The 23976-nt window shown below is 42.5% G+C and overlaps 1 pseudogene; it reads left to right on the forward strand.

Annotated features, from left to right (window-relative positions):
- The first annotated feature begins 239 nt into the window (after positions 1–239).
- The window catches only part of LOC114441012 (nitric oxide synthase, brain-like), a 29893-nt pseudogene continuing 6156 nt past the window's right edge, over positions 240–23976 (forward strand).

Below are 23976 nucleotides of genomic sequence, written 5' to 3' on the forward strand. Positions count from 1 at the left end.
CTTCCTCTGAAGGCCTATACCGCAGACTCAAGAGAGGGGAGTGTGGAAATGCGAGAAGAGCACTGTTGTCGCATGCTGAGTGATGACGATAGCCCAGATAACTAAACCCACCTACAGTTCATTTAAATGCCCGCGCACGGCTCTCTCCCATCTCGTCACAGTGTCTCCCGTTGGCTTTCCATATATAAAGCGCCCCGGTGCGCGCGGAGAGGCAGAAAGAAGCATGCCTCGTCTCTAGAGAGGCAGAGCGCGCCGATGCCACTTGGAGACGTTGTTTGGATGCAAGACCTGTGCAGCCGCTGCTGAGAAGGAAACGCAGGAGCGCAGGAGTTTTACCCCAAGTTCACTGCAGCAGGTCGTTGTGACAGCGACCTCGTTCTCAGGGGTGAGTTGTTGTTTTAATTCACTGTGTTGTGTGTGTGTGTGTGTTTTTGCGCATTCCGCTGGTGGGTGAGGGCGAGGAGCTTTGAGGATGCATTTCTAAACTAATGTGAGTTATTATTTGGAGGAAAAAAAATCTGCAGATGCTGAAGTTTGCAGCGTTATTTGGTGCTTTTGTTTCCAGTTAAAGTGTCAGGCGAACTTGTTGCTAAGAGAAATGGGCAACACAGTAAATTCATGATCGGAGAGAACATCTTGTGCATTTTTTGTCGATTGCATTCATGCCAATAAGGAGATCAGTGCAAAAAGGAATTTAAAAAAATGAGAGATGATTATCAATTATACTGAGCTTCTTTATAAGTTAACACTGTTTTACAGGAATTTCACCACGACATTGGGTTTTATTTCTTTGTAAATCTTGTTCTTCTCTCGGCTTCAGCTCAGCTCCGCAGTTCTGCGCTTAGACTTCTTTTGACCGCAAGAATCAGTGAAGAGCGGCATTTTCGTGCATAAATACAGAAACCTGTGTTTTTTGTGCCGCCGCAGTGAAGGTGTAGATGTGAAACTTGACCGTTTGGCTTCTTTTTTGCTGTTGTTGCATGCTGTGTGATGTCAGTACCCGAAATAACTAAGCTCACCTGTTTGTTGGGTTGACGCACGACCGGATTAACCTATTAATCTGATTGAAAAAATGCAGCTCGGTGCTTATTATCACTCCCACATCATGCATTACTGTACGTGCATTGTTTATGCACGCTGGAGCTGATAAGGTTCTCATTAACGAGAGGCTATAACCTGTTGGAATAGTGCAACCTATACAACCACTTATTTTAGTGCAACTTCATGTGTGCGCACAAAAACAATCACGCTGTCCAAACTATTTTGACGCACGTTGCTTCTACAAAGGCCACAGAAGTCAGACATCTGTGTTTCAAATCATCAGCAAGAAAATCCACGAATTGAAGAATAAATAATGTGTTTATTTGTCTTGAAGGAACATCCATTTCTTGCCAATCAGTTGCCACGTGGTGCCAATAAGTAGCTCGCTTTGCAGAGTCAATATTTAAAGACAGTTATCTTCGCACCGTCCCTAAAAAGGACTTGCACATGCCGAGCACATCTCTACATCCATTTCTACACGCGTTATTGGCAATTTCTCATCTTAGTAGGGTGCAGCTACAAAGAGTGGGGATTAAAGGGCCGCTTATATAAGTTATTCCTGCGCCTCGGGGCAGTTCAGCCAATTTTTATTAAAAAGAGTGCCACTTTCACCTGTAACGCCACGGAGTGAAGCCCTGACCCCGTGAATGGTGTGACAGGCAGATCATAGATGTGATGATGGATTGGCTGAATTATAAGACTTTTTTTTTTTTAATAAGACAAGCCTCACAGACAGTGATACCTGTGAAACCCTCTTTGAATTGTCGCTGGAATGATGCGTGGAGACGGACAGCGTTCAGGTGCTGATGTGCAGGCGGAGCGCTGACCTTGGTGCTGAACGGCTCCGGCTATGCGCACCGTGCCTCAGCCTCCGCCAGCCCGCCTGCCTGCCCGCCTGCCTGCCCGCCTGCCTGCCCGGCAGCCAGCGTACAGCGCTGAAACAGGCGCACAGGGCGAGCTCCACTTGTGTTTACATTCCAGGCGACGCCACCTACGCGGCCAGGATGCAGCGATTTCAAAGAATAACTAACACCTTGTAGTGGCTTTGCATCAAACGAAAGTAAAACGCTTTACTGACTGGCAAACGGGACATGAGTGGGTTTTTGTGTGTGTGTGTGGTAAAGTTCATTTAAAGTGCAGAGACAATAAAGCGTGGGGTGGAGAAATAGGACTTAAGCAGCACAAGCAGCTGGAGGATTGGCTGGAGTCCACTGTGTTTTTGTTACTGTTACTGTTGTCATTATGCAAAGACATGTGCAAGCATATAAGAGAAGACACTTAACTCTGAGCGCACCTACAGCAATATTCAAAGTCTGCTCTTCTAAGCCACTTGCATGCTCAGTATTGCAAACAGTTCTGTTTAAGCATAACATGAATATGTCTGAGATTTCAAGGCCAGTGTGACACCTAAAGCATTGTTGATGAGGAAATCCAGTGGCGGAGGAAAGGAGACTGAATCTAATGTAAACATGCTGCAGTCCAACAAACACATGAATGTATTACTGTGTAAATTATATGATTTTATCGCTATTCCTGCCTTGTTAACTAACAGTTGTGCTCTCTCTTTTGTTCCATGTTGCTTCTTCTTCATTTAATATCTGTTAAATTTAAAGCAAGACAGAAGTAGCTCCATTTATTAATAGATGCTTGTTCTTGTTCCACCACTGGAGAAAACAGTGGCTCAGCATGAAGTGTGACGTACCTGTCTATACTTTTAATATTTGCCTTAAACAACATTAGCTTGTGTCAATGCTGTGATGTAGATACTGAGGATCACAGAGGTGTGAGCAGGTCTGATTAGCTGGATAGCGTTTTTTTCACGTTCGTGACAGTGTTTTGCATGTGTAGCTCAACAGGGCTTAATGATCTGTGTGACATTACCTTCTCAAAAACACTCAGCTTTAATGAGTCACATACCCTCTTTGACTGATGTTAAATCAACACACTGTAAACAAGGTAATTTCCTACAAAACTAATAGACTTTTTTTTCTCCTCCCCCTCCTCCTTTTCTTTTTTTTCCTGTCGCTTTTCAGAAACATCCCTGGGGACACGCATAGACACGCACGCAAACACATGCAATCACACACAGGCACCATGCAGGAGTCAGAGCCTACAGTGTGCCAGCTGCAGCCCAACATCATCTCTGTGCGCCTTTTCAAGAGAAAGGTTGGCGGTCTGGGCTTTCTGGTGAAGCAGAGGGTGTCCAAGCCACCTGTCATTGTGTCAGACCTCATTCGAGGAGGAGCAGCAGAGGAGTGTGGCCTGGTGCAGGTGGGCGACATTGTGCTGGCTGTCAACAACAAGCCCCTGGTGGACCTGTCTTATGAACGTGCCCTGGAGACACTAAAGAATGTGCTGCCTGAGAGCCACGCAGTGCTGATCCTTCGTGGGCCAGAGGGCTTCACCACCCACCTGGAGACCACCCTGTCAGGAGATGGCCGCCAGCGCACAGTAAGGGTCACGCGCCCCACCTTTCCGGCGTCAAAGTCTTACGAGCACTGGTCCCCTCTCAGCGCGTACAGCCCCGGGCAGCAGGTCAACAAGGAGCCCCAACTCCGAGCCATTGAGAACCTGTCCTCTCCGTCCATCACCCAGGCCCTCCTGCAGAGGGGAGGGATGCAGGGCCAGGACCCCCTACTGATGAGGGATGGGGGCCGTGGAGCTCTCCTGTTCAACGGGGTGGAGGAGAACAATGAGTTGCTAAAGGAGATTGAACCAGTGCTGCGCCTCATCAAAAGCAGCAAAAAGGAGATCAATGGAGAAGGCCAGAGGAATGCTGGGAGAAGGGACGTCGAGATTCAAGTGGCCTGGTAATTTGCGATGAGATACCACTTTATTGATCCCTTAGTTGAAGTGTGTCCCCAGCGAGAGTTGCAGTTAGATACCAGACAGAATTAGAATCAGGTTTTAGGTGAAGGACTCTTTAAGATGGTGGTTATTGGCTGATACAAGTAGCTGCACCTGCTCCTGTGATTGAATGTATCCTTATTCACTCTGCCACCCTGCAGCCTCTGACACATCTGTGTTACATTAGCTGTTATAGACAGGCTCTCTTTCTCATTCACCTAATATGACTCAGTGTACAGTGCCAAGTAATTACTGTCTGCATGCTGGTCTCTACCAAAGCCTCACCTAAAATGAAATTACTTAAAATATTCTTCATAACCAACGAGCTGCTTTGTTATAGGCAAACTTTATTTTTTCAAGTATTTCTTTAGCTTCAGAGTTTAGTTTAAAATGTTATTGAAAACTGATTAGCATATGTCAGAATGTCATTTTAATGTGCATTCATTTCAGGAAGTTTTGCTTCATTAGCATGGGATGTTGGCCTCTGTATTAATGTGACATTGTCGATCCCAATTAGCAGTGAGCAACAGAACGCTTGTCATGAAGTTGTCATTCTTTATCAGCTTGCAGGAGCCAAACTTTTCCCTCACGAGCATCCTCTCTTGGGTGTAGAGGTCAGACTCTTGCTTCAGCAAGAAAGTAGAAGAAGTGTGAAATTGGCAACAGTTTACGTCTTTTTTAAGATTTAATGAGGAAGACTGTCAAATGTTAGAGTGCTTGTAGTTTGTTTAAATGTCCACTTTGGTCCAGTTTTTTTTTTCACCAGGCTTTTCTGAGTCAGAGCCAATATTCCATCCTCGACTTCTGCCTAAACGGTCTGCACAGTGTACTGTTGTTATTGGCGTCTCAGTTATCTACCATTGTACTCCCACAACCAATTGAAATGAAATTGAGACTACAGTCTCCTTGAATCAATATCTCATTCTTGACCAACCCATGCACATCCCCCTCTCTTTCATAAATACCCTTTGAGTGATTCATTGCTTTCTAGGGAGACATATGTTTATGAACATTATAGTCTTGCTAACATGCTCTTAGGACAGTCTAAAAACATGCTGACATTTGTTCAGCACTGGATAATTTAATCTTTATGAGGACATCTAAAGAGAAAGGTTACCGTGAAGACAATAATCAATAATATATGTAATCTCTAGGTACATTTTTGTAGTTACGTCTTTCCAGTTGCCCCTCAATGACTATTTTGCCAGGAATAGAAAGCACATTTTAACCAATGTTGCTTGTTTTTTTAGAGGAGAGGAGGCAATAATTTCACAATTCAGCACAAGGCCAACAACAAGCTGATGACAAATGACACACACAACTTCTCTCATTGTTTCTGCATGTTTGAACTCCGCCTCTGAAATGTGGTGGATGAATATGCTCTAACTAAAGAGATACAGTGTGACAGGGAGTGTGAAAGGGAAAAGGGATGCCTGTAAGGATTTACAATTAGCATGGGCACGTGCTTGTGAGGATATGGGGGGGGGGGGGGGGGTGAGTGTGAAAGACTGTTTGTGTGTGGGCGTTTTTTGCAAAATGCGAACTTGAAATCAGATGAGGGATGAGTTTGCTGTTTATTCACATCTCGGGTGGTTTGCCACAGTGGCAGCTCAGGGGTCTCCCCTCCCCCTTGGTTCTCATTCACTCTCTTAGGAACACTTCGGTACACATCTCTCACTTGTTCCTTTTATCTTTTAAGGGTTTGTATATAAATGTGAATTATTTTAGGAAAGATTGTTTAAGCAAGCTGTAAACACGTACTTCAGATGCAAACAAGTGAACCTGTGGTAACATTTAAATGTGGCACGATTACATGAACAGCTGAAAAGTGTTTATTTTTTAGATTTGAAGACAATAAACTTTCAAAATGGGTCAAAGAAACATTTTTGTGACATAAAACCCATTCTAAAATATGGCTCTCCTCTCATGTAGTGAGGATTTCTTGATCTTTGTTCTAATCAGGGACATTTGGTCCCTCTGCAGCACTGAAACATATGCCTCTCTATGCTCTCTATGTCTTAAACTGAGAAATCCCTATGTGGGTGTGCAGAGCCTGTAGAAATTGTGCAGGGTTTCCTGATTTAACAGTATTTTGGAGAGTGTACAAGTCTATGCTTAATTTATGAATTTGAAAAAATGGAAGAAAGGAGCCTTGTCTATGTGTGTGTCTGTGTGTGTGCATGGTTTGGCAGGGGTTTTAACTGGAAACGAAAGGCTTGTTTGCACCAGGTGCGAGTTCACACTCTTGACAGTAAATTGTGTATGACTTCTAGGGACCTTGGCGTGGGAAATGGCACGTCCCCACAGCTGGCGCCAGATAACGACAGAATGCTGGAAAACATGCCGGTGGCACTCCACAACGCTGACACTGAAAAGGTAAAACAAAACCATCGCTCAAACCTTGAGGTAATTTAGAGTTAAAGAGATCATGTGCAAGCATTCGCTTGTCCATCTCCTCTCTGCATGATCAATGACTTGAAAACCCTTTGCCCTTTATTGTGTGCACAAGTGCTCATGAGCAGGCTTGTGATACTTTGCAGCTGTGGATCCATGGTTGCCTTTGCCTGTCTGACACTATAATCCACACTATCAGCCCATTGCATGCTTTTAGAAACCGAGCACGCACATCTGTGTTGCTTCTTTGCACATTGTAATAAAGCCTTAAGATCCTATCACCTCACCTCTAGGCATTAGATCCTTCCGGTAGCAAGCTGTTGCTGCATTAAATCCAGCTTATGTTTTTCCGCGCGGGTCTGGTCACAGGTCTGAGTGTCTGTGTCACAGATAATGTCGTAATCTGCACGTGGTCTGTGTTACCCACCCACTCCTGACGTCGCTCGAGCCCCCATCAATAGGACCGGATGGGGCAAAATGATTCCAGGAGGCCTAATGAATGCGTGCAGCTGCTGATCCGTCTCTCTCCATCAAATTGATCCAGCCTCTCAGACCTGCAGAGAAGAGAGTGATAATGTGGATGTTTGTGAGAATGTATGTATGACAGTGCTTGACAGCAGTTAAGGGTGGATATGTATATATATATATATATATAAAGAGCTGAGAAGCCATGTGTCCACCCTTGTTCTGTGGAGTTTTTCAGCTTGAAGAAGCTTGTAAGGAAGTGGCGTCAGTGTGTGTCCATTCTACTGACTCGTGTAGCAAGTAGTTCCCCTGCAGGCATTTTTCTAGCTGCTGACTTTGATGGCTCACTGCTAAGTATTTAATTTGACATGCGTATATTAGACATCTGAGTTCATTAAAACACAAGTAAAATGGTTTCAGAATTTTTTTAACTACATGGATTTCAAGTGACACTTTGATGGCCTGCAAATTAGGATTGTCCAGGTGCCTTCAGCTCGAGCTTCTGCTGCTGCATAATTTCATGTTAAATAAGCTTATTGCAGAGGAAAGATGACAGCATGTTCTGTCACATACCATCAGCTAGTGAGTTCTGGAGGAGCCACCTTTGATGATCCTCAGAAAGGAGGAAATATGTCGGGAGTCTCCTTCTATTCCTTCTTTTTTTGCATGATTTGGGTTAATCATCACTGAATAGGGTATCATTTGTCAAACCTGCACTTTACTTGTCTTCGAAATCTTGACTACACTTTATAAATATTTAATGGATTTTTTTCTCCATTTCTCAGGCTGTCAGTCTCACTTTCCACTGTTTCCATTCCTCCATCTACCCCCCGTCTTCAGCTCATCATCTACATTTCCCATCAGAAGTTTTAATTCATGGGCGGATGTGTCTTTTTTCTTCATAACTCTATTTTCTAGAAAGACGCCCAAATATGACATTATCTTCATCAGATTAGCTTCAATTATCCTCATTCCCAGCACCATGGATCCTTCCTTCTGTTACACCCAGACCTTATTCTTAGCATTGCGTTACTTTGATGGGTGCAATCGGTGCTTACACATGGATTAAGTGCACATATGTGACATTTAAACAAGACACTCACAGTATGCACCTGCAAGTGCCAATGGGGTTTGTCTAAGTAAGCAACTGTGCAGGTGCTATGCCTTTGAAGCTTTTATGTTTATGGACTGTATTAGTGTCATGTCAACCACTCAAAATCCTTGCAATTAAAAAAGGAAACTGATCACACGATGCAGTTGTGCAGACTGAAACGCCAGCTGTTGTTGGCAGATTTTATCAGCTGTAGGCAGCTAGCTAATTAGCTCCATGGGTTGGATAAAAATGCAGTTTCCACCTGACTTCTTAGTTTAAATGCCTCCGAATCCAACAAAGAGCCAGGCAGTGCACTCCCACAGAGTTTGCTGTCACCATACGTCTTATGGCAGTTATCCACAATGTCATTTTTAGACATTTTAGGAGCCTCCTGAGAGATTTCTTTATTAATTTTTGTATCCATGGATGAGACCTGGAGCCACTTGAAGTCACCTAAGTTAACTGGTTGACTTCTTGGTGCACATCTTGGGCACTACTCATGTGCAGAAACTAGTTATATCATCAGATATATGATATATATCATATCATATTAGGGCAGCAGTGTCTCAGTGGTAGAGCAGGGTTGTCCAATAACTGGAAGGTTGGTGGTTCGATCCCAACTCCTCCCTAGTCATTGTTGTGACACTTAAGCAATTTCCCTGATGGGATTATTATCAGACTAAGTGTGTAAATGTAGAAGGACTGGCCCCACTGTCTACTTACCTTCACAGAAATCTAATACATATATTAACTGACCTTTTGTGTGCATATCAAAGGTTAATTGGACCATCTGTGCACAATCATAATTCATTCCCATTATCTTCTTACCCTCAATTGTTATTTTTTAAAATATATTTCTTCTCCTCGTCGACATTTCAAACTTGCAGCGGTGCAGATGTATAAAAATAAAGTACACTGACATTTACAGCCTGTTCATATAAACAGGATTCTCTGAAACCTGCATGTGACATTAATAAAAAAGTGACATTCTTAAATGTAAATGCCAAAGCTGTCTACAGGTCCGTGAGCGACCAGCGTTTAACTTCCAGTAATACACAACTGCTCTGCGTATTATGTCAGAACACTGTAAATTCTCCGCAAGTGATTTTCTTTGCTTGTATGACAGAAAGTCTGTTTAAGGTCCAATGATCATTCTTCCTATCCACAACCTCGATGATGACCGTGTGTCACATCGGAGCCGTCGAATCAGGGAGAGGGAGAGCACTCGAGAACTAAGCTATTTACTCTTTGTGTGTTTGAAATCAGATTCAATTCAGACCTCCTCTGCTGTTCGAGAGGATGCAAAATGACAATGACCGGTGTGACACTGTTGGTATTCTTCTCCCTGGCGAGCACCATGATTGTGTCACTGTTGTTCAAAAGCTGCAACACTGTATGATTTAACAAAGCTGTGGGAGATGATGAAAGAGCTTCCAAGGTGTTCGATTGATTAGTCTTTGGCAATCACTCGGCGCCTTTCTCCAGCAACACTTACCGTTGACTTTGGGGTTAAATTGCAGCCATTCATCAGTCAATAGCTACCGTATTGGAAAACCCAGTGAGCCAGGAGTTAGCTTGCCACCAGCCTGCTGTTAATGCTGATTGCCATTATCCTGCAGTGGAAAGTAAAACAGGAATGGAGGAAAGAGTGAATGCAAACGGTTGCTGTGAATACTGTGGGTCTGTGTGAGAGAGAGACTTAAGCACAATGCCAAACCGATTTTTCCTTCAGACTAAGGAGCTGAAGTGAAAAAGCCAGCTGGAATACTTGGAGATATTATCCATTTTGTTCTTATCCTAAATTTTCTCAGTTGTTACACTTCCTGGCAGCAGGAGGGCTGTGTCATTTTACCCCAGTATGACTTCTAGTCATAAACAACTTGCTCAGCTTGCACCAAAATTGTTACAGAGGTCAGAACCTATTAGCCAGATACACTACAAAGGCATAAAAGTAATGACTCATATGTAAATGTCTGTGTGCTCTTTGCAGCCTTCAGCGCAGGGCAGGACCTCTCCTATTAAGTCCTTGCAGAATGGCAGCCCCTCCAAATGCCCTCGCTTTTTAAAGATCAAGAACTGGGAGACTGGCACCATCTACAGCGACATACTCCACCACAGCTCCAGCAAGGTAAGGCAATTCAAAACATGTCCAATTAGGAGTCTGCTGCACCAGTTACAGTTTACAGTACAATTTGTCACTGAGGCAACTGTGCCCTGGAAGGAATGAGAAAAATTTTGATGTCTGGGTTTATAAGTGGTGTTTTTTTTTTTTTTTTCTGACACCTTTCACTGAATCTAAATGGATTTGCACTATATACACCAGGTGACCCAAAAAATATAGAACACCTGTATGATGCAATTGTAATGCAATCCAGTGTCCCTGCATCCAGCCCTGCAAGCTCCCTCGTTTAGACTCCACAGGGCTGAAGAGAAATATACTGATTATTATTAATATTCTGACTGGTTTAATTAGCTAATTAATTAATTTTTTACTGTGTAAATACTCTGACAAACACATTTCCTGCACATTTTTGTGCTGTAAAACTGTAAAAACAACAGAAAGAACTGAGCAGACATACTATCATTCAAAGTGACCACTCCTCAATTATACGTAACTTTAAAGCATTAAATAATTTATTTAAAAATCTGCCTCCATACAGTCACAAACAAACAAACAAACAAAAAAAGTAATTATCCATCGAGACCAAAAGTATTTTTGTACCATTTTTTTTTTCTACTGTAAAGAGGGTCATTTGAACGTGGAGGCTTATATGTGTTCATTTAAGGCCACCCCCTCAAGTGGCCATTTGCAATACTGCAGTTTTTGGCACTTTCATGTTTAGCCTGGAGGAAACTATCATGACAAATGTTAGACGGCCACAGAAAGCCACAGACCTGCAAAGCTTTCACACATTAGGCCCCCTAACAAAGGTGAAAGAGGTGATATATGAAATCTGTGACCTCAAAGATGCTGATAAACATGAAATAAAATGCTTCGGTTGACTGAACAAACATTTAGCCTGCAGAATTACCGATACATAATTTGCAAGTCAAATAGATCGGAGCAATAATGGCACAGCGTGGCGCGCATTTTCTCTGCTTCTCACTAACTAGTCATACATTAGAGAGCTCTTGCCTGAGCCTTGGGTGATTCAGCTCATTACTACTTAGTGGGAGAGGGTTACAGATGAATCTGTGTAGAATCGACATATCACTGTCATATGGTATAGACAGAGCACACATGGTCATATAGTGACTCACATAGTCATACAGTGACTCAGTGTTTTAGACAACAGTGGTGAGAAATCTATTGTGTGACGTTTAGTGGATATTTTTACCACAAATGTGTCTGACACATACATGACTAGCCTGACAAATGTATCCATCCATTATCAGTTTCCTCTCTATGTTGTGGACACATATTTTAATAGTGAACAGTAAAATAGAGTAGAGATTTCTTGGACTTTGTTTTTTTTTGAGCTAATGGTTCAATGTCATCATAATAACTCACTAACTTGTTTAGATAATTTTCTGTTGTGGACATTATGTCCAAAAGTGGACCACCACATGTATTTTTCTCCTCATTACCACTGGTTATAATAAACAGTGTACAGTGGCGTCCAAAAGCCTTTAGATATATAGAATGTTTGAGGATTCAGAAATTCAATAAGCTTCAAGAATAATATTTTAGTTTTCTAGGTTTATAGAACTTGAGGCATCTCTGTGGCGTTGGACGCTTTTTGCTCCTAAGATTTAGTTTTCCTTGAGGTGCATCCTTCCAATAAAGCAGACGACATTCACTCTTTGATTGCCTCATCAGAGCCTTGTTCAAGATAATTAACCTGCTTAGGGCTGTGTGTGTCTTTGTAGCGTTGTGGGAAACATGGCATCAAAAAGGAAAGACAGGCTGTGTGTCTAAAGACATCTCACCTTTCACTGAAGTGTGATGTAATAATTTGTTTTATTAAAATGAGAGCAAACTGCCAGGATTAGTGGTCCCTGGTGTCATTATTGGCTCCAAACAATGAGATTTTTCTTTTAGGGGGAAGGAGAGTGTGGCATAAAAAAAAGATAAATAGTATAAGCAACAAAAACTTTTGGTGCTAAGACACCCAATAACACCTCCTCTTGATACATTTTCCTGTTCATCCCTTAGCTGCTCCTCCCATCCATTTGTTCCATTTTTATCATGCAGACAAAGTTTCTTCCTCTAGTTAGTAAGCCAGTCTACCAGCACAAGGTGAGCCCCTCTGTTTAAGCATTCACCCTCCAAAACACTGCAGCCATTTGTAAACAGCAAACGGCAGCCTAATTATTTTGGTGACTTATCGGACAGGCTGCCGTGTGCATCCCAATGAATGGCCCCATAATAGCATCTTCAGATTTATTATATATATCACAGACGCCGCTGTATTCGAAGATGATCCGTCTTTTTCGAAAGGACAGCTGGCTGGCATGAATGCCCAGAGCAGTGTGATGAGCGGACGTGCTGGAGCACGAGTGATGCCTTTGTTTTATTTTTAACGCTCTACTCATCCATTTCCTCCTTTTTTTTTTTTTACTCCATCACCTCTTGCTCTTTTTGTTTTTCTGTCTCATCTTCTTGTTGTGCTTGCTTGTTGTCAATTATCTTTTCTCGGCTTCATTTCAACTTTGTTTTCTTCGGTGTTTTCTGACATCCTCACCCGATTTACTGTCCTGTGTTGTTGTTGTTGTTTGTTAAAGTTTTTGGCCACACTGCTGGTCCATGCTTGAGTATTTGGACAGTGGAAGTGGGTTGTTCAGTGTACCAAGCCAATTCTAGCACCGCTGGGGTCATTGTCAAATTTCCTGTTCGACTGCACGCCTTCGCTAACGTTCCTGTTATCCGTTCTTACTCACTCATTCGCTCTCTAAGCTGGTGAAGGCAAACCAAAGTGACAGCAGGCTTCAACTCTAATCATATTAAACTGACCACACAAGGAGCTCGGAGCTATGAGCAATTTTCTCCTTCAGTCTGTCTGTTTTATCATATTTTGTCTTTCCTTCTCGCTCTTTCCTGTCACAGTTTAATGGAAGGAATCCAGTCTATGACTCACTCACTTACTCATTCATTAACACGCGTTGCCAGCTATGTGTGAGTGATATAGTGAAAGAAGATGTAACACTTTTATGTTAACAACTTATTCAGTCAATGACTAAAATTAATTAAGTAGAATTGAAAATATTATAGTGAAAGCATGTGCACCAAAGGTGTGTTGTTGGCTTATTGTGTGGCTTTTGGGAGTTTCTGTCAGAGCTGCTCATAATTTGATATTTTATAAGGTCCTTGATTATGAAACATCTTTACATAGGCATGGCGTGTGAAGTGTTAACACGGTCTGTTAAAAGGGCAAAAGAGGTGTACTGATAATTCACAGCAGTTAAAGCTAAAAAAATAAAAGAATAAGGAGAGGAAAATAAAGTTTTTCCGTATCTGGGTCTCCTTTCAGGACATAGCCATTCAAAATAAACACTGGCTGAAGGTTAATATGATAAACTTTTCCTTTGGTAAATAACCATTCAGGACTAACACAGAGATGAATGCTGAAGATAAGTAGACAAGAATCTAGAATGTGCTTCCAAGTTAAGGGAAACTAATTAATGCTGCTTATTAAGTACAACAAACGACATGATTCAATTATGGAAACAATATGCAGTGGGTGGTGTAGTGCCAACCTCCGTCCTCATGGTGTTTTAACCTGTATTCCTCTGTCTCTTCTTTACTCTATTTGTCGCCGGCATCGCTTCTTTTGAAACTCCTTTTTTTTCAGGTACATTTTGCTCTTCAGGCCATTCCAATACTGTGAGCTGCAGCAGCACGGTCAAAATGTGAAAGGATCTGTGTAAAATCCAGTTTCACGGTTCCATCCAGCCTTTTCATCAAATGACTGAAATCATAAAAATTCTCCTCACAACATAGATGAGTTCATTTATTCATTCTCAGTTTATTTTTCCATTCTCACCTTTGCACCTCGCGGCAATACTAAATGAGAAATGTTTTTCGGGGCGTTTTTTACTCTCCATAAAACATCTTGCTATTAAGAAAAAAAAAACTGTTGCAGGAGAAGATGACAAGCTAACACCCAAGGAGGTCAACAACATAGAATAATTCTGAAGCTTTCATCAATTTCCGAAGTTTTTTAATAACATTTGCTCGTTGCTCGATTTTGATGCCTTTTACATAGACATATATTACCACAAATTACATTTTTAAAATTTAATATGTATATATTGTTTTTGTCTTTTATAGAGGCCAATCTGCACTGAAAATGTGTGCATCGGCTCCGTCATGACGCCCAACCAGCACATCCGCAAACCAGATGAAGTCAGGACCAAAGAGGAGCTTCTTACACTGGCCACTGACTTCATAGACCAGTACTACACCTCCATCAAAAGGCAAGCGCAGCCAGTACTCATCAGCAACATTGTGTGGAACAGATAGGTGGATTGAAGGGTGGTTATGCCAGCATATTGCTGCATGCAGAGAACAATACAATGTGCTTCAAGCAGCAATTACTTGTTTAAACAATGCAGTTCTAGGAGGGCACGACTGTGTTCCTCTTGAAACATTATATTATCCAGGGATATGAGTAGAACACACCCGCATATGATCATAAGACCCTGCACCCTGCTTACAGGTATGGGTCTAAGGCCCATGTGGACAGGCTGGAGGAGGTGACCAAGGAGATTGAAGCTTCAGGAACTTATCAACTGAAAGACACTGAGCTGATCTATGGAGCCAAGCCGCCTGGAGGAATGCTGCCCGATGTGTGGGAAGGATCCAGTGGTCCAAGCTACAGGTATGCCTGAAGTACTTCCTGTGTCATTCATTTGTTGTAAAATCATATTTTAATTTAAGCACAGTAAAGATTTTTTATTTGGTTCTGATTTCTTGTTCTTGTGCTTTCCAGGTTTTCGATGCCAGAGACTGCACAACAGCCCATGGAATGTACAATTACATCTGTAACCACATCAAGTACGCCACCAACAAAGGCAACCTGAGGTAAAAAAAAAAAAAAAAAGCACTCACACATGCTGGTGAGCCTTTTGTTTTCCCTTTGTTGCCCGTTCCTTCCTGTAGTTCGATTCTCTGTACTCCTACTAGACTTGTCCCCGTCTCCATCTGTCACTCTCATCACCCCTCTCCATCTCCCGACTACCCTGACTTGACCCACTGTCCCATCTGTCAGTGTGCGCTCTGTCTCTTGGTGCTGTCTCTGACACTATCTGCTGCCCGTCTATCTATCTGTCAGTGTCTCAGCGCCATCGTTGCCCCCGCTGGTGAGGCGGCAGACCTTGCTAACAAGCAGTCATTTGTCAGACCTGCACAGCACTCACTCAGTTTCTGCCACATCCTAATCACATGTGACACCTCATATTTACCTCTCGGATGATGGCTAGCTTCTGACTCATTACCCTCACTTAGCCTGGACTTTGGAAGACAGCTCGCATGCACGTGGTGAAGAGAGTCAGCAGACCCTTCAGACTGTGGCTCTCTCACTCTGGCTCGCTTTAACATATATACTGTAAACAGACATAGTTCCATTGATTTTTTTTTTTGTTTATCATCTGGAGCCTTATTTTAGAAGAGATTTGATTCCAATGCCTCCCAATATTAAAAAAAATACCACAAGCAAAGGTCACAAAAATGTCATAAAACAAAAGATTATGAGTTTTCCCTTGTGTGGATTTCATGTGAGAATAATGCTTTTACTTCACTGCAGTGAACACATTTGAGGATTATATAAAAATGTAATTAGGGTTCCTTTTTAATAAGTTGCAAATAGACATAAAAACAAAATACGAATACAAATTGCTGACTATGAAAAAAGGCTTTATAATTGAAAAGTAATATGCTTTAGGGAGAATTTTAAAATCAATTAATAGCGGTGTTTTATTATATCTTGTGGTTTCAATTGATCACATGTGTAGTAATTATTAATAACTTTTGATAAATGGATTTTGGTCCAAATTATAGCTCCCATTATAAATAAATGGGTAAGGAACAAAAACCCATTAGTCCTCAATATTTAAAAATGTGTCTATTAAACATTAGTAAAGCCTTAAGTTGCAATCTGTAGCTCCTCGTTAAAATGTGCCACTATTATTGTACTGGGATGTGATTAATACTTTACAAACCATCTGAGCAAATTAGAATGGATAAGACGAGCCTTCAATAATCCTACAGTGGGGGGAAATGTGCAGGATTACAGCAGCAAAGGGACAGAAAGTGGAATAAAGAATTCCAACACTTCTGAATGGCTGTTTGATTGATGACTTCTAGTCTTTGTGGGAGGTGACCATGAAGTCTGACTGAGACTGTTTCACCGGGTTATAGTTCAAAGTTTACTGCAGCTTCCTACAGACTCTTAGCACAACTGGCCCAGATTCACACCAGCTGCTCACTGCTACCAGCTTAGCCGTATTAACACTTTTTCCCGGTCATAAGTATTAAAGCACCACTGGGATGTAAATCAGACCAAAGGTAGCGAAAGCTCTGGCGTGTCTGGTGTCTGCAAATATTCACATGATGTGATATATAATGTTCTGCTGGGTGCTTTATTCAGATATGAAATTTCGCACAGCACCACTGACACACTTTTTTCTTGTTATCTGATTTTCACAGGTCTGCCATCACAATATTTCCTCAGAGGACAGATGGCAAACATGACTTTCGAGTATGGAACAGTCAGCTGATACGTTATGCAGGCTACAAAACAGCCTGACGGTGAGATCATGGGTGACCCAGCTAATGTCGAATTCACAGAGGTACGCATGATAAAATCAGTGTGGTAAAGCTGGAAAATATTAATGTCATCCTCCTCAGCTCATACTGTAATACATTACTTTTTGGTCACTAGATCTGTATGCAGCTGGGATGGAAAGCACCGAAGGGTCGTTTTGATGTCCTGCCCCTTCTCCTGCAAGCCAATGGAAATGACCCAGAGCAGTTTGAGATCCCCGAGGACCTCATTCTTGAGGTTCCCATCACGCCACCCAAAGTGAGTTCTCTCAAGCATACAAAAAAGGACATCCACCTACTTATGCATAGAGTTTACAACACGTCTTAAACAATGAGGCATCTCTGAGCCAAGAAGTCCTGATTGGGTTAGCGTCACATCCCAACTCTGCTGATTATTCCCCAGAAAACACAGCTAGCCATGCTTTATCTGTTGCTATGCCAGCTTTTGTGGTAACCATGGGGCTTGTTAGTGACATTTCAAGCTTCATTGTGTTCTTGTATGTTTAGTTTTAGAAAAACTTTTTAGCAGTGGGGGCCACTTGAAAAAATATAAATAAAACATATTACCCCCGAGATTTGAAGCGGTTGCAGCTCTGTAATGTCCATAATCACAGTAAAAAAAGAATGTTGCTACAGTAGTCTTTCACACACAGATGCACACAGAGCCAGCACTACATTGCTACACGCTACAGAGAGCATTTCAGAATCCCTGACACACAGATCTCCCTGCCAGACTCCCCCCCCAAAATTGGCATCTCTTGCTCCAGACCCTGCATCAGCTGGCCCTCAGCTCTGGCAGCAGCTTGGCACAGGCGGCGGCCACCAACAGCGCCTCATCATTACACAAGATTAGACCCAGCTCTGCAAATAATACACTGAGAGCAATGTTATCAATTCCCCAAGAGGCTGCAATGAGGGAGTGGTGGGAGTTAGATTGATGTCCAGCTTACTGTGTCCAGCAGTGAAAAGCTGTCTAAAGGGGTTTTTCTTTGTGTTAATGTTGGTTTTGGCTGCACTCCTTTTTTCACATTTTGGGTCTCAGGTGTGTATTAGTGCATATTGCAAACAGACATGATCACCACTATGACTATAGTCCAGTCCCCTGTCATTTCCGTGTTTGGTCTTCTCAGGTATGAGTGGTTCAAAGACCTGGATCTGAAGTGGTAACGGCCTCCCGGCTGTTTCCAACATGCTTGCTAGAGGATCGGGCGGTCTGGAGTTCACTGGCGCCCCTTCAGCGGCTGGTACATGGGCACAGAGATTGGCGTGAGGGACTTTGCGACAGCTCACGCTAACAACATTCTGGAGGTAGAGTCTTGTGCCAAGACACACATTCATGTTCTGTTTGATAGACGGGGGGGGGGATTGGCAGGCACAGATTGACTGAAGCCTTGTGAAGAGAAGAGCATGTGTTGTGGTCACCAATTGATCCAATCAGAATTCCATTCTTCTTCTAATTGTACACACTAAGCAGCAAGCTGATTAACAACACTCCTTAAAAATAAAATCCCAGTGTGCTTGGTTGCAAATTCTCCCAACTTATTACAGTGTTGCTTGTGATTTCATGCCTTTTGTCTTTATCTTTGCTTATGTGTAATTGTGAGCTACATTTATTCTCCAGATTAGTTTTAGGCTGAGCTGCCTGCCATCTTTGCACGTATCACAATCATTCACACAAGCAAAGAGAGGGTTTCCCATGTGAAAATTTCAGACCCAAAACAGAGTGGTCCAATTATGGAGAGCACTTCAGGGCTCATGGTGCCAGCTTTGGTGGAATTTGTCTTATGAGTGAAGTACATAAAACAGTGCTTGCACTGATTAAGGGGGGCTCTTTGCTTCTTGCGCAATTCGTTGGAGTTTTTTCCCCATTCTATATAGGTGCATGAGTTTGGAGAATAAAAAGAAATGAAGAGGGGAAATAAAGTCACAGATGTTGAAGAGATAATTATCCACTATATCCATGGACTAGCACCTGCCAGATGCTTTAAAATATACATCACCAAAACCAATATGGATAAAAGTTTCATAACGAGTGGCATACAGGATGAATTTTCTCATTATTATATGATACTTCTGTGTCATATAGGAGGTTGCAACAAGATGGCCTTAGACAACCAGGAAGACATCCTCCCTTTGGAAAGACCAGGCACTTGTGGAGATCAACATCGCTGTTCTCTTACAGCTTCCAGGTACATGCGTCATTCATTAAGCCTAATGTTGTTTGTGAAACAGCAGCCATCTTGGATTCACAGTGGAAAAAAAACCATCTGAAATCCCTCATAATACACTTCTTAATACAATCTGTATCAACCCGTCATAGTTATGATACAGGGTCTGGGGCTAAATACTCACACTTTCATACAGGGATTAATGATGATTAAGTGGATCCTGTCTTTCTTTGAAACAATGGTTGGGTTAGTTGTCACAGCAACATATCCATAACATAATATGCACTCAGGAGAAGGTTTTTTAATTACACAACAAGATGAAATGACAGACTTGGTAGTAATGTTCCGTTAAATTTGTCTGTGGGCATCTTTTTCAATGCTTCTTCTTTCAGTCATGCAAAGTGACCATAGTGGGACCATCACTCAGCCACAGAGTCCTTCATGAAGCACATGGAGAATGAGTATCGGGTGAGAGGAGGCTGTCCTGGAGACTGGGTATGGATTGTGCCTCCAATGTCGGGGAGCATTACACCAGTTTTTCACCAAGAAATGCTAAACTACCGCCTCACCCCTTCTTTCGAGTACCAGGTAGGATCTTGTAATTATACCAATTGCAGAGTATAAACAGCAAGATATGTTCTCTGCATCAGCATCGGTAGCACAAGTCATGGGTTGTTGAGGGATTTCTAATCATTTAAGAATTAATAAAGTTTTTTTTTGCATCCTCAATGCATTTCTGTACATGCAAAAGCCTGATCCATGGAACACACATGTGTGGAAAGGAGTCAATGGGACACCCACAAAAAAACGGGCCATTGGATTCAAAAAGCTAGCCAAGTAAGTGTGTATCTTCGTACATTTACACAGTCAAGGTTAGCTTGCAACCCTTAAAAGTCAAAGCTAATAAATGTTTATATGTTAATTGAAGGCCAAACAAGTAATCACTTTCGTGACAAAAGTTAGACACATGGGAAGGAAGGCTGGTGTACTCAGCAGTGAAACTCATCCAATCAACCCCTCGGGGAGTAATCAAGAGTTTTGTCATTGTATTGTCTGTGTATGCATGCACTTCTGCGCGGTGTATGTTCTGCTATTAATATAATTGCCTCGAGGATATGACAAGCTAGGTAATCACGATTGTCATCCATCCGTGGCTTGCCTGCTACAGTGAACCACGCTGGCCTTTATTTGCTCGATTCACAGGCTGAGTAACAAATGTTTTTGTCAGACACATCTGCGTGGGGGAGTTCTGTGGTCATGTGCATGAAAACTAAAGGTTTCAAACTGTGCCCTCAAAATCACAGTTCCTTGGATGATTCACTTCCTTGCTCTGTGTCTCATTCTGTCCTCTCTCTCTCTTCATCTCTGCGGGCAGTGAAGTTTTCAGCGAAGCTCATGGGCCAAGCCATGGCCAAGAGGGTTAAAGCCACCATACTGTGTTGCCACAGAGACGGGCAAATCGCAAGATTACGCCAAAACTCTCTGTGAAATCTTCAAGCACGCCTTTGACGCGAAGGTATGCTTGCTCCCACCTTGCATCATCATTTCCGATCAAGCCGAGCCCAAGCTTGTGTGCCATTGTACCGATGTCTAATTGGAAAAACGAGGAATTCAAGACACCCCATCCCCACCCACCACACACCAGCTTGATGAAGACAAGCAGATGCCAGCTGAGTACAGACGACGAAGAAAGTGTGTCTTTTGTCACATTTTCTTCTTCTCTCATGCAGCAAAGTGCCGCAGGTCAGGCAAGATTTAACCATCCATGCGTTGAGCAGCGCAGTAGTTTTAAGACAGATCCTGAAGCACACCCCTGGCTGTGCAAATCTGTTAACAAAAAAAAAAAAAAAGCTGCTGCTCTCAATCATACACTGTGTGCTTTTCCTTCAGGTCATATCATATTCTCCCTTCCTGTTTTTCCAGTGTGATCAATCACACAAGACGAGATTCACGCATGCAAGTGTGAATGTGTGTGTCACTGAAGTGGGGTGTGTGTAGATGGATCGCAGGGCAGATGCAAACGCCTGGGGCAAATCTCCGTTGTTGTGGGCTAAAGCCTGTTTTCTTTTCACGCCTTTGGTTGTGTGTCTTTTTGTGTGTGTGTGTGGTGTGTTGTGTGTGTGTATGCGAAATGTAAGTGCGGCCCATGGCAGGCAAACACCATCATGCTGGAGTGGTATGCATCATGGATGCTCGTTGTGTGGCAGCAGCATATTATCATCTCGTTAGAGGCGAGGACAGAGTGGTCATTACAACCTCCTCCTCTGCCAACGGCTGTGTGTTCAGCTCTAATTTACACGCTCAAGTCATCTGTCGTTTGCAGTCTTTGTCTTGGAGAGGAGAGCGAGATAAAGACTGCACCATGTGAGATTCATTTCTCACATTCCTGTCTTTTTTTGTCCTGCAGGTCACGTCCATGGATGATTATGATGTGGTGGATCTGGAGCACGAGACGCTGGTTTTAGTGGTGACCAGCACATTTGGCAATGGTGATCCACCCGAGAACGGAGAGGTGCAGAATATCAGTTACATTCAACAGTGTATTTATGTCCAGTTGCAGCGTGCGCTAACGTTTTTCATTTGTAGAAATTTGGAGCTGCTTTGATGGAAATGCGCCACCCGACATCCAACACAGAGGACAGAAAGTGAGCAGCCTCTCAGCCTTCTCTCTCTCTTTTTTTTATATTTAAAGATGTCAGTTTCTGTCTTTTTATTTAAACACGTGTGTTTTTTGCATTGTTTCTCTTCCAGGAGCTACAAGATCCGTTTCAACAGCGTGTCCTCTTACTCTGACACACGCAAGTCATCCAGCGATGAACCGGAGGCCAGGATTAACTTTGAGAGCACCGGACCTCTTGCAAATGTCAGGTAAACCAAACAGAATCAGATCAAACCAAACAGCTGGAGGGCCTGTCTAAAAAATCTCAAGTATCCGAGGAAGCAATGACGTGGGAGATATGAGGGAAGTCAAGGATGACGATTTATTGTTCAGAGGATATTATAGGGGAGATATATGTGTATGATTTACATGATTTTAGCTTCAATATGCTGCAGACACATGGAGAGACAGCATGTAGTACCTGAGGAATATGATATTTTCTGATAGGATAATGTCAGATAATCCTTTATTAATCCCACAGTGCATTGTGACAGTAGCACAGTGTTAGATAAAACAATAAAAATATTACATAAAAAATAAAAAAATAAAAAAAATAAAATTAAATACTTCATATTTGACATTCACATTCATTGTGTGACTTCCTACATCTGTATTAGCATCAACACAACTACAGTATTTTAGATTATTAACCTTATTTCAGCTTATTATATGTCATTCTCCAAATGTAGGATTTTAATCTTCCCTCAGTACATTTCATGAGTCATGAGAGAGGACTCCTTTGCCTGTGAAACTAAGTCCTTGGGGATGACAGCTCTTATTGCAGTGGACAGTTTGATGATCTGTTAGAGAAGGGGGGGCTCATATTTGAATCTGATGTGTGTTGACTTCGTGACGGCGAAGCAAGGGAAGGATGATTTCCTTTGCTCTCAGAGAGGTGATCCATTTCATGTTTATATCTAAAGCCAGACAGGACAGGTATTTGTAAATACGTCAGCTGTTTTCAGCTGGTGAGAGGGAGGGAAAGGGCCTGTGTGTGTGTATATGTTTGTGTTTTGCGCTACCTGCACCTCCATCTGTCTCTTTCTTGCTGTGCCTCTGTTTAGGTTCTCAGTGTTTGGCCTTGGCTCCAGGGCCTACCCACACTTCTGCGCCTTTGCCCATGCTGTGGACACACTGTTTGAAGAGCTGGGGGTGAGCGCATCCTACGCATGGGAGAAGGAGATGAGCTGTGTGGCCAAGAGGAGTCATTCAGAACATGGGCGAAGAAGGTTTTTAAGGTTGGCTTCAAGGCTGAGACACTTTGGGCTTTGTTACATGCTTGGAAATAGCAGAGTGTGCACAGTTCTTACCTTTATGTCAGAATAGCTGTCAACAATGTTTATGAGCTGGTTCTACGCCTAAAAAGGCTTCATTCTTTTTGTATTATGTGCTCAGATTTTTTTCCTTCTACCATATCACATGGAAGCCTGTCATCACTACTAGTAAATTATACCACTCCAACAATGACGCTGTGTGCGCTTGACTATGCAGACAGTCAATAAGGAGCGAGGTTGAAGGGTCTCCTCATATAATGATCATCTCCTCTCCTGCCCAGGCTGCCTGTGACGTGTTCTGCGTTGGCGACGATGTGAACATCGAGAAGGCCAATGACTCTCTAATCAGCAATGACCGCAGCTGGAAGAAGAGCAAGTTCCGCCTAACGTACACCGCCGAGGCCCCGGCCCTCACAGAAGGTAAAAAAACGTTCCGGTGGGAACTGAGTTATTATCAGCCGATGGTGGTGTTGATAATGAAGGGGCACCAAGGGTTAGTACGTACTGCACCACAGACTGAGCGTAATTTATCTGTGGAGGGAGTATTGATCAAGTCCAGTGATTCAGACATTACATCACCTGCAGCTGGGATCCGTGGCTCTGTGGTGGAATGAAATGCAATGAGGTCTTTGCTAAATGGTGAATGGGCAACGTGCAATATGTAACATGTCACTGCAGCACGGTCCTGAGCCTGACTTTAAATTTACAGTAATGACCGGATCACTACACATTATTCAGCCTGTCACATGACATTGTAAGAAATAAGTTATCATTCAAATTAAAATACACTCGACAAAATCGGACAGCGGTCCTCTCCAGTAACCCAGAACTGCATCTATAGCAACAGTATGTTACTCATAGCAACGGTTTGTTGTTCAAAATAACAATCAGATATACACCACTGTGTAGAAGGAACACTGACAGAGACAGTAACACTGAAGGCTTAAAGTCGTAAAAAAGACAAAAAGGTTTACACATCTATGAATAAAATATGAACCAACAGCCAGCATGCTGTTAACGGGTAACATAAATATGACATATGTCAGTGTACACTGAAAAATATCACTTCTCATGATATACAATACAGTAATGTGATATGATGTTACCAACAGCTTTATCTATTGTACACAAGAAGAAAGTTTATGGAGCAAAGGATGTTGGAATCACAAAACTTACAGAGTCCGAAGTCCAAGTAAGTATGTATGCTACTGTAAAATTATTATTACAGTAGCACAGATTATTAGTGTGAACTCAATGAAACAGACTGAATA

Source organism: Parambassis ranga, chromosome 9 (genome assembly GCF_900634625.1).
Source record: "Parambassis ranga chromosome 9, fParRan2.1, whole genome shotgun sequence".
Lineage (NCBI taxonomy): Eukaryota > Metazoa > Chordata > Actinopteri > Ambassidae > Parambassis > Parambassis ranga.